This window comes from Pristis pectinata, chromosome 3 (assembly GCF_009764475.1).
Source record: "Pristis pectinata isolate sPriPec2 chromosome 3, sPriPec2.1.pri, whole genome shotgun sequence".
Lineage (NCBI taxonomy): Eukaryota > Metazoa > Chordata > Chondrichthyes > Rhinopristiformes > Pristidae > Pristis > Pristis pectinata.
Window position 1 is genome coordinate 91,026,531 of NC_067407.1, and position 17,777 is coordinate 91,044,307.

The following is a 17,777-nucleotide window of genomic DNA, read 5'->3' on the forward strand; positions in this document are numbered from 1 at the left end:
TATTTATGCTATGGATACAATTTACATCTGGATTCGGAACAAAACTTAAAATAGTGGTTGTCATGTACTAAATTATCAACTGCAGAATGAATATGCTGATTAAATTATTAGCAACTATTGCAGTTCTTTTCCAGGAGACTAACTGACTGGTTTTGTTTTACATAGAATATACATCAACCAAATAAACCATATCTCCCAACTATTCACTGCTGCTGTTTATATCCAATTCAGGTCTCTTGTCATTTTACCTGCCTCATCATTTCACATTATAGTATATTTTCCCATTTCATTTTGTGTTCTGTAGTTTCTTTTGAAATTGAAAAGGAACCAACAGAGTGAGTTAAATTACCTAACAGTTTTTGATGAAAGCATAAAGACAAATAGTTTATTAAACAAAAATAATTTTAAAATGTTACACCTCAAACTAATGCAATAAAGCAAGGTACTGTTGCAATTCCTGTGTTTACATAGGATGTGAACTCCTGGCAATACTTTGTCAAAAATAAACTTTGAATTAGTATAGAAATTGAAGTAGAAGAACAAGAAATAGGCACAGCTTAATGATTTTCCTCAAACAGCTAGATTAAATGATACAAAACAGCAATAAAATATTAAAATGTTTTGATTAATATACATGCAATGTTCAAGTGTAATTGTATTACACAATATTATTTATAATTTTAATTTGCTGAAAAATTCTGACCTTAAACATAAAAAGGATGAACTCTGTGTGAATCAATTATAAATTATAAGTAGATAACATTCCAGGAAAAATAACCCTTGTTCATCAAAATAGCTTGTTCTCCAGGGAAGGAAATCAAAGTCATGCAACGTGGAAACTGGCCCTTTGGCTAAACTGGTCCATGCTGACTAAGATTCTGATCTAAGCTGGTCCCCTTTCCCCCATTTGGCCCATATCCATCTAACACTTTCCTATCCATATACCTTTAAAATGTTGTTGATGTAATGCCTTAACCACTTCCTTTGAAAACTCATCCCATATACTGACCACTCCCTGGGTGAAAAAGTTGCCCCTCAAGTTCCTATTAAATCTCTCCTCCACTTCTTGAATCCCTAACCCCCAGATTCAAGACTGAACATTGACCCTATCTACACCCCTCAATTTTATACACAATCTATAAGATCACCCCTCATTCCCCTATGCTCCAATCTAAAGAAGTCCCAACCTGCCCAACCTCTCTCCATAACTCAGTCCTTTGAGTCCCAGCAGCATCCTTGTAAATCCCCTCTGCACTCTTTCCACTTTAATGGTATTTTTCCTATTGCAGGGTGACCAAAACTGAACACAATATTCCAAATGCAGCCTCACCAACGTCTTGTACAACTGCAACATAACATCCCAACTTCACTACTCAGTTCCCTGACTGATGAAGGCTCGCATGTCAAAAGCCACCTTCACTACCCCATCTACCTTTATCACTACTTTCAGGGAACCATGTAATTGTACTCTTAGATCCCTCTATTCTGCAACATGCCCCAGTACCCTACTGAAGTCTAGGTGTTTCAAATATGTATAAATATAAGCAACCATTCTAATAAAATTTAGTGAACTTGTATACAGACTCTTTCTCAACATTTAACTCATTAGTATAAAACAAACTGGAGTGCAATTTTTGGATAAAAGCATCATGTAGATCAATGCTATTTACCCGGCTCTGCAGTACTACACACAAGTGATTACAGAAGACATATAATATGCTCCATTATACCCATTAATATTAATCCACATAAAGCCATAATTTGTGCCAATGTTCAATTTAGTTGAAACATCCTCAAAATATATAATCCCACTAATTAACTCAAATTGCATCTTGGAATATTTTTCTGGACATTCACAAGTTATGAAGACAGACTCACCAGAAGTAAATTTACTTTCACTAGCAACAAAACACATTAAAAACAAAAGTGAGTTTTTAATTAAAGAATTGAAAGACAACCATGATGTATTTAGGATTAGTCTCAAACAGTATCTTAAAACTAGAAAACAAATGAAACAAGCAGCCCCTAAAAGAAAGATTAGTGTTTAAGTGAACTAAACACTAACCTCTTCCTGGGTAGAGTATCATTATATTTTTTTCAACAACGGAGTGTTGAAAGAACATCTTTATTAACCAAAAGGTTTAAGATTATAAATGTTAAACAGATATGTAATCCTTCCATAGTGTTGGATAAATGTTATAGAACATCAAACAGTACAGCACAGTACGGGCCCTTCAGCCCACAATGTTGTGTCGACCTATATAAACCTTATCCACATTCTCTCTATCCCCCTCCCTACTTCACCTCCCATAACCCACTATTTTTCTTTCATCCATCTGCCTGTCTCTCTTTAAATGACCTTATCTCATCAGCCCCTACCACCCCCCACCCCAACCTGCAGTGCATTCCAGGCACCCACCAATCTCTGTATGAAAAAAACCTACCTCTGACATTCCCCCCCCCCTGAATTTTCCTCCACACACCTTAAACAAGTGACCTCTAGTGTTGGCCATTACTGTATTTAATAGATGCTTGTAGATTATAATGATCAGACAGATTTTTGGCAAATGTGGAAACCTGGAAATATTACTGGCCCAGAAAAATTATGAGCAGCATAATATTAACCAGATTTTGTTCTATCTTTGATCAGAATCTAGGAATTACAAAATTACGGCACAAATTTAACCAACTGGAGATTTTAGCTCTGGTGTTCACTCTAACCAGGAAGTTAACTGAATTGGACAAAATGTATAACAGGGTAAATTGTTTACATAGTCCACTGAGGGTAAGCAGCTCAATAGATCTGTGGCCTTACATCAGTTGCTAAAGCATTGCTTTGAATGAACTGAAGTAATTACTTTCAGTATTAGGTAATGCAGCTCATTCAAAAACAAATAATCCAGTGAACAAATTCTTTAAAACAATTAAAAATTAGTTTATACAAACGAAACCCAAGATTACTTAAATGAGCATAAATGGCAACAAGAGAACTCTGAATGTCAAAAGTCTATGAAATAATCCATAAAAGTCTACTGTTAAAGACTGTAATTGAATTTAACATGAACTTTGGTTCTGGGCTTGCTTTGAAGTTTCTTTCAGTCTGAAATGTAATCAAGACAAGTAGCATAACTGATCTTGATTATTCAAGGAGTGCAAAACAAATCACTCATAATGGCAAATTATTACCAACCACATTAAATTATAAACTGGGTTTTTCTTACTGCCTTGGTGACTTTTTATACAAATCACAATACCCACTGGAAGTGTAGGGATTTACAGGAATATAGTATTGTTCTGAACCAAATGCTTAATAATAATGCTACCTGATCTCCATTAGCTTCCTTCCCTGCACCCCATTAAGAATTTCAAAATTCTCATTTAGATATTCCCCCACAGGCTTGCCCCACCCAATTTTACAACATCCTCCAGCCACAAGTCCCAGGTCATGCCCTTCATCTCAATACCGGAGGCAGAGCTCTTTAACTCCCCTTGCACAAGAGAAACTCACTATTCTCTAAACCAGTGCCTTGTGCATTCTGTTCCTTCTTAAAGCTTTCAAAAAATCTAACTCTGATCTGCTCTGCTAATCTTCAGTATCTGTTTTTCTTCAGGTTTCATCCAAGCCCCCAACCCCATTCCCATTTGTTTTTGAAGCATACATGGACATTGAAGTTTAAGCACAAGCTTTTGATATTAGCCAGCCACATTAGATGATGTTTTGTTTGGCCAAATAGTACACAAGATTCCTTAGATGATTAGGTAAAGCAACTAAGACCCTTTAGTCATGGTTTTGGCAAGTGAAGCAATACAGGGCAACATTCAATTCTGACACACTTCACGTATGTGATTTGATTTCAGAGTGTGAAATTTTACTCATGAAGCTCTGGAGGTTGGGAAAAAGTGAGAGATGTCTTCTTTCTCTAATGATGGCTGTTACAGTTGCTTTCCATGAAGGATTTTCATATGAAATATTTCTGCCACATGCAGCACTATTATTACTAGCTTAGTGTTGTAGTATGATTGTCAGTTTTATTTCTCTGAAGGTAAGCAAGGAAAACTAATTTTTAAACTCAAGTAACTGAACACCAAAGGACCAATATATTAAAAATTTAAATATTGCGAACAATCCAGATGAAAGCAGCCCACTTTGACTGGCACCTCATTTCTGACCCTAAACATTAACTGCATCCATTACTGATGCAATGTCTGCAAGGTGTACCATTTATAAAGTTCACTGCCATTATACACCTAGGCTCTTTCAACATCAACATCAACTCTCAAACAATCAAGGACAGTGGCAACAGGTTCATAAAACACCACCACCTGTAGGTATCTCCAAGTCTCACACCATACTGATCTGAAAATGCATTGCCTAACATTAAAAAGAAACTTAGTATCTAATAGCACTGTGGGAGCACTAAAAAGGGATTCATTTACATTGTTGCCCTCCACTGCAAGGATGTATTTGTCTGAGCTTGGTAGAAGCAAATTTCTTTGGTCATTAGAAAATCAAAACAACTACAGATGCTGTAAGTCTGAAACAAAAACAGAAAAAGCTGGAAACATTCAGCAGTTCAGGCAGCATCTGTGGAAGGAGAAATAGTTAATGTTTCAGGTCTGGGATCCTTCATCAGAACTGGGAAAGAGAGAAATACAAGTTGGTTTTCAGAGGAAGGGAAATGTGCTCAGATGGAAGATGAGGTGTTGTTCTTCAAGCTTGTTTTTGGTCTTTTTGTAACAGTGCAGGAGGCCACAGAAAGGTCAGAGTTGCAGTGGGATGGTGGATTAAAGCGGCAGGCACCCAGAAGCTCAGGATCACCCCTGTGGACTGAGAGCAGGTGCTTCACAAAGAGATAACCCAGTCTGTGTTTTGTTGCTCCAGCAGAGAGGAGGCCACATTGTGAACACTAAATGCAGTAAACTAGTCCAGAAAAAATGCAAGGGCATTGCTGAGTTTCCTGGAAAGACTGTTTGGGTCATTGGATGGTGGAAAGAGGTGAAAGAACAGCTGTTACATATCCTGCAGTTGCATGGGAAGGTTGTATAAGGGGCTGAGTCCAACTATGTAAAAGCTATGGCCAAGGAAGCATACCACCATCTCTACTTCTTCAGGAAGCTAAAGAAATTCAGCATGTCCCTGTTGAACCTCACCAATTTTTATCAATGCACCACAGAAAGCATCCTTTCCGGATGCATCACAGCTTGGTATGGCAACTGCTCTGCCCGAGACCGCAAGAAATTACAGACAATTGTGGACACAGCTCAGCACATGATGAAAATCAGCCTCCCTTCCATGGACTCTGTCTACACTTCTCACTGCCTCGGTAAAGCAGCCAACGTAATCAAAGACCCCTCCCACCCTGGACATTCTCTCTTCTTCCCTCTCCCATTGGGCAGAAGATACAAAAGCCTGAAAGCATGTACCACCAGGCTCAAGGACAGCTTCTATCCCATTATAAGACTACTGACCAGACCTCTTATACATTAAGACGGACTCTGACCTCACAATCTATCTTGTCATGGTCTTGTATCTTGTTGTCTGCTTGCACTGCACTTTCTCTGCAACTGTAACACTATATTCTGCATTCTGTTATTGCTTTTTCCCTTATGCTACCTCAATGCACTGATGTGATGAAATGATCTGTATGGATGGCATGCAAATCAAAGTTTTTCCACTATACCTCGGTAAACGTGACAATAATAAACCAATTTACCAATTTTAGACGGAGACAGAAGAACAGAGTAATCGCTGCAAAAATGCTGAAGGGATGGGGGGGGGGGGGCATGTGGAATCATTGGCACTGATGGAAAACACAAAGAATGATCTGTTGAATGCAGAGGCTAGTGGGGTGGAAGGCAAGAACCAGCAAAACACTTTCCTTGCTCTGTTCAGAAGGGTGGTAAATACGCAAGATGTCGTTAAAGGTTCTGTCGCCATAGTAGAGGAGAAGCTATGGTTCACGTAGAAGACAGACATTTCAGAGCCATCCATGCTGAATGTCTCATTTTTAAATTTTTAAAAAAATTTTATTTACAGTGTGGTAGCAGGCCCCTCCGGCCCAACGAGTCCGCACCACCCATTTTAAACCCAAATTAACCTACCCGTATGTCTTTGGAATGTGGGAGGAAACCGGAGCACCCAGAGGAAACCCACACAGACACGGGAGAACGTACAAACTCCTTACAGACAGCGACAGGAATCGAAACCTGATCACTGGCGCTGTAATAGCGTCACGCTAACCGCTACTCTACCGTGCACTCATCATCATAGCAAATGCAATGGTAGCTGTGGGAGGCTAATAATGCATGTTTGTGGCTAGTCTACCCTTGTGATGTAGATGTAGAGGTGCAGAAAGGGAAGGAAAGGGACAGAGATGAGCCTTCTGAAGGTAAGCACAGGATGGAGATTGGCAGCAAATGTTCTACGTGAGTGCAGGAAGCAGCATAAATGCAATTATTGATGTACCAGAAAGAGGTGGAATGGGCCTAAGTGGGACAAAAGCAAAGAATGTTTCTCGAATCCCATAAAAAGACAAATGTAACTGGGGCCCATGCAGATGCCCAAAGCTCTCTCTTTTGACCTGGAGAAAGAGTGGAGTTGAAGGAGAAGTTGTTTAATGTTAGCACAATTTCAGTCTAGCAAATGTGTGTGTTGGTGGAGGGGACTGGTTGGGTCTCTTTTCAAGGAAGGAGCAGAGGGCCTTCAAGCCCCTCCTGATGTGTGATGAAGTTGTAGAGGGACTGAATGCCCCTAGTGAAGATGAACCATTTGGAATCAGGGATTTGTAAATGACTTACGTGGCAGACAGCATTCAAAGAGTCACGGAGGTAAGATGGGGAAGGACTGGATGAAGGGAGAAAGGATGGAGTCAATGTGGAAAGAAATACATTTGGCAGAACAAGAGTGAGCTGAAATAATGGATCTGCCTGGAGAGTCCTGCTTCTGGATCTTGGCAGAAAAGAAAAGTTGTGCAGGGCTGTAGCAATACACGGCTAGAAACAGGAGTATTTATTTTCAAATTTTCTCCTTATAATTATTAATGATTGCTGCTGTGTTATTGTTCTGCAGATACCTGCAGCCCCCTAGTGGTACTTTGCTGTTTTCAGGTAGGTGTTTCAAAAGCTGCTCTGCTGGTGATCGAGGGAAGTAGAATTCAGATTTGCCACAAACAGGAGCATTTCTGTATTATATGCATTGATCTTCTCCTGCTAATTCACAAAAGGCATCTTTTGATCAGGGAACTGCTGGACTGTTATAAAAAGCCACCTGGTGCACCTATGTCCTTTAAGAAAGGCAATTTACTATCTTTATCCTGTCTGGCCTACATATGACACCAGATTCAAATTCAGGGGCAGGTAGAGATGAATAACAAATGCCGGGGTTGCAAGGGCCATCCAGATCCCACAAATGATCAAGTGTAAAAGCTACTGTCAGGAACAATATTCTATTCTTTGTTACTTACAACCTTGTACCTCTCCTTTGTCCCTTAAACCAGGACCTTGATGATATCATTCATAGAACCATAGAAGAATACAGCACAATACAGGCCCTTCGGCCCACCATGTTGTGCCGCCCTTCAAACCACACCTAAGGCTATCTAAGCCCTTCCTCCCACATATCCCTCTATCTTAAATTTCTCCATATGCTTATCTAACAATCTCTTGAACTTGACCAACGTATCAGCCTCTACCACCACCCTAGGCAGAGCATTCCATGCACCAACTACTGTCTGGGTGAAAAACCTCCCTCTGACATCTCCCTTGAACTTCCCACCCATTACCTTAAAGCCACGTCCTCCTGGTTTGAGCATTGGTACCCTGGGAAAGAGGCGCTGGCTGTCCACTATCTATTCCTCTTAATATCTTGTATACCTCTATCATGTCTCCCCCCATCCTCCTCCTCTCCAATGAGTAAAGCCCTAGCTCCTTTAGTCCCTCCTCATAATCCATACTCTCTAATCCAGGCAGCATCCTGGTAAATCTCCTCTGCACCCTTTCCAATGCCTCCACATCCTTCCTATAATGAGGCGACCAGAACTGGACACAGTACTGTGAGTGTGGCCTAACCAGAGTTTTGTAAAGCTGCATCATTACTTCGCAGCTCTTAAACTCGATCCCATGACTTATAGAACATATAGAACATAGAACACTACAGCACAGTACAGGCCCTTCGGCCCACAATGTTGTGCCGACATTTTATCCTGCTCTAAGATCTATCTAACCCTTCCCTCCCACATAGCCCCCTATTTTTCTATCATTCATCTATCACCTGCCAGCTCGTGCTCCTCCCCCTCACCCCACCCTTTTATTCCGGCTTCTGCCCTCTTCCTTTCCAGTCCTGATGAAGGGTCTCGGCCTGAAACGTCAACTGTCTCAGTCCTCAGAAAGCTAACATCCCATAAGCTTTCTTAACTACCTGTGAGGCGACTTTCAGTGATCTGTGGATATGAACCCCCAGATCCTTCTGCTCCTCTACACTGCCCAAAATCCTGACATTTACCTTGTACTCCACCTTGGAGTTTGTCCTTCCAAAGTGTACTACCTCACACTTCTCTGGATTGAACTCCATCTGCCACTTGTCAGCCCAGCTCTGCATCCTATCAATATCCCTCTGTAAGCTTCGACAGCCCTCCACACTATCCACACCACCACCGATCTTTGTGTCATCTGCAAACTTGCTAACCCACCCTTCCACCCCCTCATCTAAGTCGTCAATAAATATCACAAAAAGTAGAGGTCCCAGAACCGATCCCTGTGGGACACCACTCGTCACAGCCCTCCAATCCAAATGCACTCCCTCCACCACAACCCTCTGCTTTCTACAGGCAATCCAATTCTGAATCCACACTGCCAAGCCTCCCTGGATCCCTTGGCCTCTGACCTCCTGAAGAAGCCTACCATGCGGAACCTTATCAAACTCCTCACTAAAATCCATGTAGACCATATCCACTGCACTACCCTCATTCAGGAACATACTCAGAAATGTTTTCCACTCACTATGTGGAAAAGGAAAGAGTGAACCCATTTTTCCCTCAAGTTCACTAACATATCTGAAGAGACCATTGCCTGCCATTATAACTGTGCTACTTAGAGAATCGTATTCTCTATTTCCTTTGCACTAAATCGCTGTCCTGCTACACCTTCATGCTGTAACAAACCAAACCTAACACTAATGTAGTTTCTGCAGGCTCTTTTGTGTAGGGAAGTGACAGAGATAGAGTTATCAACAGAACATTTTCATTGACAATAACTCTGAACTAAACAGCACTGGCTGGTACAACAATACATCAAAGTCATGCCACATGGCATTCAGTTCTTAAAAGGTACCCTTACTTATATATATTCTACAACTTCATTTGTTTAAAAAAAGTTACGTGCTATACAAGAGATTGAGCAATTTTACCTGCAACAGTTAAAATCAGCTCACAAATACAACAGTTGCAGTTAGTGGATGATTTCATTTCTTCTGTTAGAAAGCCATAATCTTCATCAAAGTGCTTCACAATATAACATGGGTGAAACAAAAGCTCTTTTCAAATACTTTCTAGAACCGATCCATGGCAATGATCTGTTCAAACACCCTACAGCCATCCCCAAACATATAAATTTATATACTCAATCAAATATACCAGGCTCCATTTGTCATTGTAATAGTTTTATGATTAATAATCCTTTAGTTACACCAGTAGAAAAGCAAATTCTGCTACACTAGCAAAAGAGCATCTGAAAGGGTGTTCATTAACGTCTAGCCACCTATCGTTCTAATTGATTCGTAACTGCAGGCAAGAGTTCATTTAAGAATGAATGACAACACTAAATTAATATTGAAACAACAAATTGTGTGCAAGTCAATTAATTGTGGTATGTTACAGAAAAATGCTTCCTCTTCTTAAGATACAGTTACATGGAATTGGATGTTACTTTAGATACCAGACTGGAAACCACAATTGAAGGTTTAAACTATTTCCAATCTACCTACTCAAACTACTCACTTTCTCAAAAGGTGCAGATAACATCGGGCTGTGTGCAATGCAATGCATTATCAGTTATCCTGGCGACATTGAATCCAGTCCAGGCCTTGCAGTCATCCCCTCCCACGCTAATCTTTTGTGGCTGGGCAGCTCTCACTGACAAGGCCTGGCCATCACAGCTATTCCTTGAAATTGAATGGCTATAAGCCATAACTAGGCCACTAAGCTTTATCGACTTGTATACTAATATTCTAACATATTATGCATTCTCATGCTATTGTCCTCTAACAATTTGCAGTACCGTATCTAGACATTTAGAAAATCTCTAAAATTTCTAATTTTAAAAAGTTATTAGTAAAAGCAATTCACTTTGAAGTAAGAGGTAATTTAGTTAAAACAGTAACATTAAAAGGTAAAAAACAAGACATATACTTTTTGAAATGAACGGGGCTACTTTAGATATGCCATTTACAGCTGCCATAAAGTTGACGGGCCCAAATGCAAAGTGTATCCAGTCTCTCACCTTGTGCAGTTATTGAACATCAATAGCGAGTCCAGTGGCAGATTGAGAGATGAGATGCACCCATATCTTGCCTCTACCGCTTTCCATATTCCTACTATACTTAAGGTACTTAACCTCAAATATTAATCATGACATGACAGAGAAGGTAGGGGTGTCTTGTGACAGTCAGTAATTTCAGAAAATAAGACAAAATTGATAGCAAGTTTTTCCAAAAAAGTCACTTGCTTGATCTTTCACTGTGCTTAGTTATCTCCATTCCTACGAGTTCCAAGGAGCTACACAGCTAACAACCAAAAATAAATTCAGAGTTTCTGCACAAAGATTAATATACTAAATCTGAGCTTGCACTTTTAACTACTGGCTTTTTTGTTTTGACCACTACTAAACAGAGGATATTCCTAATAAGATACTACAAAAAGCAATAAATCAGGATATTCCATTATTTATCATTGATTGTTTTTCCTCTCCATATTTTTGGTTTCATAACTCTCAAAAGGGAAAGTGGAAACATTTAGTTTTATTTAGACTGAAAGGGGAAAAAAAAACCATCACCATCCAGACCTTAACTCCCCTTCCCATTCTGTTTCACTTGTTTACTAAATTGGGCCCTTCCCTTGTAAGATATATTGCTCCCCATATAGGTGAAGAGTCTCAACATTTGGCACAAATACTGCAAATGTTTGTTTTTCCCATACACTTCAAAAGTATGCTTTTTGTTTCCAATGAATAGGACTTTGGACAGTTGGGAAATGCTATTCAACAGAACTTACTTGTTATTATTGTTATGCATTATTATTGAAGTTATACAGAAGCAGGAAAAGAATCACTAAATTTAAATAGAAAAATAAAATGAAACATTGACTCAAGACTTTTCCCTTTGTGCTTTTCATGGGCTCTTTCTGAGCTGTAAACTTTCTAAGATTTATTTGCTTAACTTTATGGATATTCCTAGCAATGGATGCAAGCTTATGGCTTGTTCCAACAAATCAGAGTGATCTGTACCTTGACTGATATGAAAATGTCAGAAGTGAAATTTCAATAACCCACTCTATCCACCTTCCCTGTGTGTCTCTTTCACTCCTTAACACTTTACTTTTCTGTGTTCTTAGATAGCTCATCTGATATCTGATCCTAGATAGTCAAGTTTCCTACAGTTAAATACTGGGCAAGATTGAAGCCACCTTCTTTAGCTATGCCACAAACTCCAAATTCTTACTTCTGACTTCATTTAATGCTCATTCCCCATTTCCAGAAGATAAGAGAGATAAGACATCTTTATTAATCACACGTACATCAAAACACAGAGTGAAATACATCTTTTGCGTAGAGTGTTCTGGGGGCAGCCTGCAAGTGTCGCCACGCTTCCGGCGCCAACACAGCATGCCCACAACTTCCTAATCCATATGTCTTTGGAATGTGGGAGGAAACCTGAGCACCCGGAGGAACCCACGCAGACACGAGGAGAATGTACAAACTCCTTACAGACAGTGACCAGAATTGAACCTGGGGTCGCTGGCGCTGTGAAGCATTGCGCTAACCGCTACACTACCGTGCCTGGGCAACCTGTCAGTGCCAGCTGACTATTCCAACAGTTAAATTTACACTGCTCATTACCACTTCAAAGTGCTTCAATTTTGTTTAAAAAGTGTTATCCAAAAGGAGTGAAGATATGATATTTCAGCAAAAAAATGAAAAACTACCTTTCTACCATTGTCATCCTCTGCTCTTCATGTATGGATATAAATAATGTGGAGGAATAAGGGAATGGGAACATCTTTTCAAGAGATTCATATATTTTTATATAGTCATTTTTATTTACTGATATCCTCCTTTGCAATATTACATGAGAAGGCAGAATAAACACCATTACTGCATGCACGACAATAAAAATATATTATAATCTAGTAAAAATATGGACAATAAAAATAGCAACTCCAGTGCTGAGCTGAGAGAGTTTAGAAGCATCATTTGTGTTGAGAGTAAACATCTTTCAAAGGCTGATAACAAATGTTGGACCATAAATCTTGTTAACTCCATTACAACCACATCTTTACTCCTGGCAGATTAAGAATAATGTTCCAAATCTTCTTCATTTACCTCCACTACTAAGCAGAAGTTTGCAATTTTACATCAGCTGAATCACCTGATTATGCTTTGCCAAAGTTCTACAGAGAGCACAAACTTTCACACATTTTCCAATTCTTCCCTAGTAAGTTTGCCCGAGGAACCAGCACAAGCCCGGTGCCAGTGAGCCAATTCATTGAAAGTCAGGATAAACCACTACACAGGAAAGGGTAAAATCCGGGTGAGGATTTGCAGGCTGGTGGCCAGCGAGCTCGGGCTACTCATTGCTCACTAGAAGATCTAACCAATGATGAGTACAAACATTAAATTGCCTCATGTACAATTTTAAGAAGTATTTTCATACTTCTATTAATGTGAATTCTGTCCATCCTAAATTCTACAACAAACAGATTAATTTACAATTTAACAGTTTAATTATTAGGTTATCCAGAATTTGTTCTCATGGAAAAAAAAATCAGTATTCATACTGAAATTTTAATTTACTGATTCTATAATGAACCACTGTAGAATCGGAAGATTTTTCCAAGTCAAACATTTTTTTGCCTTTTAACAAAAGGAATTTAAAAGACGTCAGTGATACTTTCTCTTGGGGACCAGAGACAGTCAAAGGGTATGGCTAATGAAAACCATTGATAATAAGGAAGCACCAGCCTTCAGTCAATTTCTATTATGCCCCACACTGATATCACAGAGCTCCCAGTCTTCTTTTGATATTAAAAGCAGCAATCGACAATTGAAATCACCAGGGCACACACATATCAACAAAGACCATTATCAATTAGAATGACATATACACACACTGTAATCACTTGCTTCTTAAAACTAACCATAGTATCTATGCAGAATTCAATTATCTTTAGTGAAGTTATAGACACAAAAATGTTGTTCTGTAGTATGTATATATATATATATATATATTTGTTTAGCATTAGAACAGACGGTAAATATGTCATGACTATGAGGCATTCTGGGAAACTTAGCCAAATGTACAAGGGACATAATAGAGACAGGCGAGACAAAGATCAGTTTTAACCAGACTCCACATCAGCACTTTGAGAGAAACGCATTCAAAAGGTACCTGGCATAGTTGTAACATGGAAATACCAGAAAGGGCCATCTGTCTCAAATTTTAGCATATGGTGATGGGATACTCTGGATAGTTACCTGATCAACAGCCACACCAAAAATGGTTGGTTATGTCTGATGGGCTGGCAATCAAATGTTATCATTTCCAAAATATATAAATTGCTCTACACAGTCGACAGCTTGAATTGATAAGTGCCTAGAAGAGAATGCCACAGAATACTGCAGGATATGAAATTTCAATCTTGGAATTGCCGTGTCTGGTTTAGGACAGATACAAAATGAGATGTACAGAGAAACTATTTCTCAATAAAGATTTGTCTAAAAATTCGAACCAGACCTGTTGTGAATGAAGATAAGAAACGCTTTTATGTGCAGATGTGAATGTTAGAAACTCTCTTCTACTTTAGCAATATATGCTAAGTCACATGCTCACTTTAAATCTGTAATTAATACATTTTTGTTAACCAATGGTATTTAGAGAAATGTGACAAAGGCGTGTATATGGAGTTATGACAGGAACAAACTATATTCTAATTGAATGATGTCATAGGCTCAAGGACCAATAGGACTTAATTGTTTCATGTCCCTAATAAGCATGCCAGAGCAGCTAATGCTCTAGTGTAAGTAGAGAATCCTGGCTTAAGCAATATAAACTTATAATAAATTCCAAACATAATAGTCTTAAAATTCTTCAAGCTTTGTTGATTAATGCATTATTTTTATTGGCTCCATTCAATGCATTTAAAGGTAGCTGTAGAATTTTCAGATTATTTAATGTTACATTGTGGATCTTGCCATAAGCATTAACAATGAATAAGGTTACATCAAAATTATGTAAAATGGGTCAGAAATGTTTCTGAGTCACTCTCATACATTAGTTAAGCCTTTTTACTGGGATGTTTTCATAAATCTAACTGTAGAGATTAAAAAAAGCAACTAAAGTAAAAACACAGCAAAAACAGCCAGCCAAGATCAGCAGCTTGGGAATACTTCAATAGGCCAAACTTGGAATAAAACAGAATGAACACAGATTATAATCAAACTATTGCCTATTATATAACAAAATACAGATTTTTCACATCAGGGTGTTAAAACTATGATCCCAAGTACTGAAGTTGCATCTAAAGAGTCATTAAATCCAGAACTTTTAATTCAATAGTTACATTTTTAATAACTCTTGGGACAATGGTTTTATCCACAAGTATTCGTAAATAAATACCTCCATGGGGAGATGATATTAATGTGTCAATCTAAGTGATTGGTAATCACGCATTTTACTCAAAACACACTACCAGAGAATGTGACTCGTGCCACTGAGATTCTGGAAAATGTCTCAATGATACACAGGGAAATATGGGTGCAACTGAATTGATACACATGTTAGATTTAGCTGCCACACAAACCTACTTAATAGCTTGAGTCATCTGATGGTATGTCTTTGGAGATGCTAATTCAGCCCTTCAGGATGCATCTTTAAAATTGTTAGCCTCCAATGGACAGAAGCAGGGAAGATCCAGAAAAAAAATTGCTACTTTGAGATAATGGGTAATACTGCCTGCTGTAATGGACAAGTTTGGTGTAATAAAAAGTCAGCCAATCAGCTTTCCTTTAGTCCATAATCATTTATAATCCAACAGATTTGATGAGTAGGAAATGGAGATCACATATACATTTAAGGGTTGAAAGTAGTCATTATGAACAAGTTCAAGGTGGCCAAGGACATCCTACAAAATGAAAAACTAATGTGATAGCTGTTTAACAAAATATATACAGGCAACTTTGGCCCATTGGCTTCATATCCACAATGACTAAAATAACAGTGTTATTTGGAGTAAATGGATATTATGAGATGATATAAATATTAAATGCTTTACAACCAAGATTCAGAATAGGATGGTTGCAACCTGTTCAATTCTGATAAATGTTCAAGCCATGTTTCTCTTTGCACATATGCTGAATGATCAACAATTTCTGGGTTTTTATTATATATAAATAGAGTGATCCTGGATAAATTAGCTCGAATGAGGTAAGAAAACAAAAGTCTTGCACTGAAAGAAAAGGTAATTGATATCTTGAATTCTCTACCAGGAAGCACTAGGACAGGTGGGATGAGAAAGACCAGCAGATCCAGGAGCTAATTAAAACACAAAAGCAACATGTTCCTGGACTACACTTAAGGGGAAAGAAATAGCTCTAATAACCTGACACCATGGTCCAGAGATCCCATGACCTAAAAAACAAATGGTGGATAGAAAGGAGGGGATCCAGCAGCTCATTGCTAATCATGTCATATATGGATCCTTCAGCACTGTCAAGGTTGTCCATGTCCCAAACACCCAAAGATCCATCCCACTGAGAGCCAAGAACAAAGATAAATTGGTTTATTATTGTCAAATGTACCAAGGTACAGTGAAAAACTTGTCTTGCACACTGTTCATATAGATCAATTCATTACACAGTGTATTGAGGTAGTACAAGGTAAAAGGATAACAGAATGCAGAATAAAGTGTTAAAGATACAGAGATAAGCAGACAATAAGGTGCAAGGTCATAACGACGTAGATTGCGAGGCCAAGAGTCCATCTTATCATACTAGGGAACTATTCAATAGTCTTATCACAGTGGGATAGAAGCTGTCCCTGAGCCTGGTGATACATGCTTTCAGGTTTTTGTATCATCGGCCCAATGGGAAGAGAATGAAATTATCAAGGGGTAAGAGGCAGTGTCCACTTACAGAATTCCTCAACCATGACGCTGCCCTTGACTAAATTCTGCTTTAAACTATCATGCACAGCCTTGCCTTGGGAGCAGAGAGCATCCCTGCTTAAGTTCTAAATATGGCAGAGAGGAACTGCCCTACCAGGAGCAGCACTCTTAAAACGTGGTTGTCCTGAGTTTTTAAAATGGCAGGAGCACTTCAGAAAAGTGACATCCAAATACTTTAGAGAGAGCTTCATGAGAAATTCAAATCATTCCATAAGTGCAAGGCCATTAATGCATACATTTCACAACCAGAAATATCCAGATGAATTTCTGGAATGGCACGATTTGAGCTGGAAATGGCCAGAATTGTATTCTGCTTAGGAAACAAACAATTTCCATACGTGTAGCACTGAGAAAAACAACACCAAGCAATATTAATTTCTATATTAGTAACCTTTTACTCCTTTCCCCACTGGTAAGGAAAGCAAAGTTTGCAGGGAGAAGCACACCATTCCTTCCTGGCATTCTGGAACCCAAACCCACTTGGAGTTACAAGGTTTCCATACGTATGAGATTGGTAAATTATTGTTGTAGGAAATTTTCATCTACTATATTTGAATCTTCAAATGTCTATCTGCCAAAAGAAAAATAATATTCAATTTTGACAAAAAAATATCTCTACCAAAATCCTCTTTATGCTCATTGGCATGCAAACCTATGAATTCTTTGATTCTTGCATTCACAACCATTGCTGCTGTTTCCTGTCCTGCTGATTTGTGGACAGGCAAAACATCTCAATGGTAATTCTCACCACTGACTTTGTCTTGTTGATTTTAATTTGACCTTGCTGATTTTAACTAATCTTGTTCTGTTGAGCTATTTCCAACGTTCAATTTGCAAACCTAATTTGAAACTTGTTAGAGTGCGCATTTTTGAATTACCACAGCATTACGCAACAGCTGATGGGAGTACAGAGATAGGCAACATTCTATCTTGCACCTCCAGTTTTTATTTTTACTATTCAACCCAGTTAAATATACTGCCAGTGGTTTAAGAATAATTAAAGACAAGATTATATGTAGTTGCCAGATTGAAGCAAATACTAGTCCCTGATTGGGACCTATTACTGATAGAGAAGCAAATGAACATGCTCCACGTCCTCCTGCCTGTGACCCTTACAACTCCAGGGCAGATACCCATACTGATTTGAAATCCTGCAGAGTACCTTTGGCAGGAGCTGGAGTCCAAGCCAATCTGGAGAAACATCTACCATTTAGGGAACTGTGTCAAAGCATAAAGTACTCCTTTTAAATCCAGGACCACCAACTTCACAAGGCAACGAAGGATAGACAGTAAGTACAGACTCAACGTTACCAAGGACACTTAATTCATAAATGTAGGACATAGAAT

General features: G+C 38.8%; 1 protein-coding gene across 2 annotated transcripts in view; it reads right to left on the reverse strand.

Moving 5' to 3' along the window:
- The window catches only part of aplf (aprataxin and PNKP like factor), a 45,284-nt gene that overhangs the window by 14,728 nt on the left and 12,779 nt on the right, over nt 1-17,777 (reverse strand). The gene's annotated exons all lie outside the window — the stretch shown is intronic.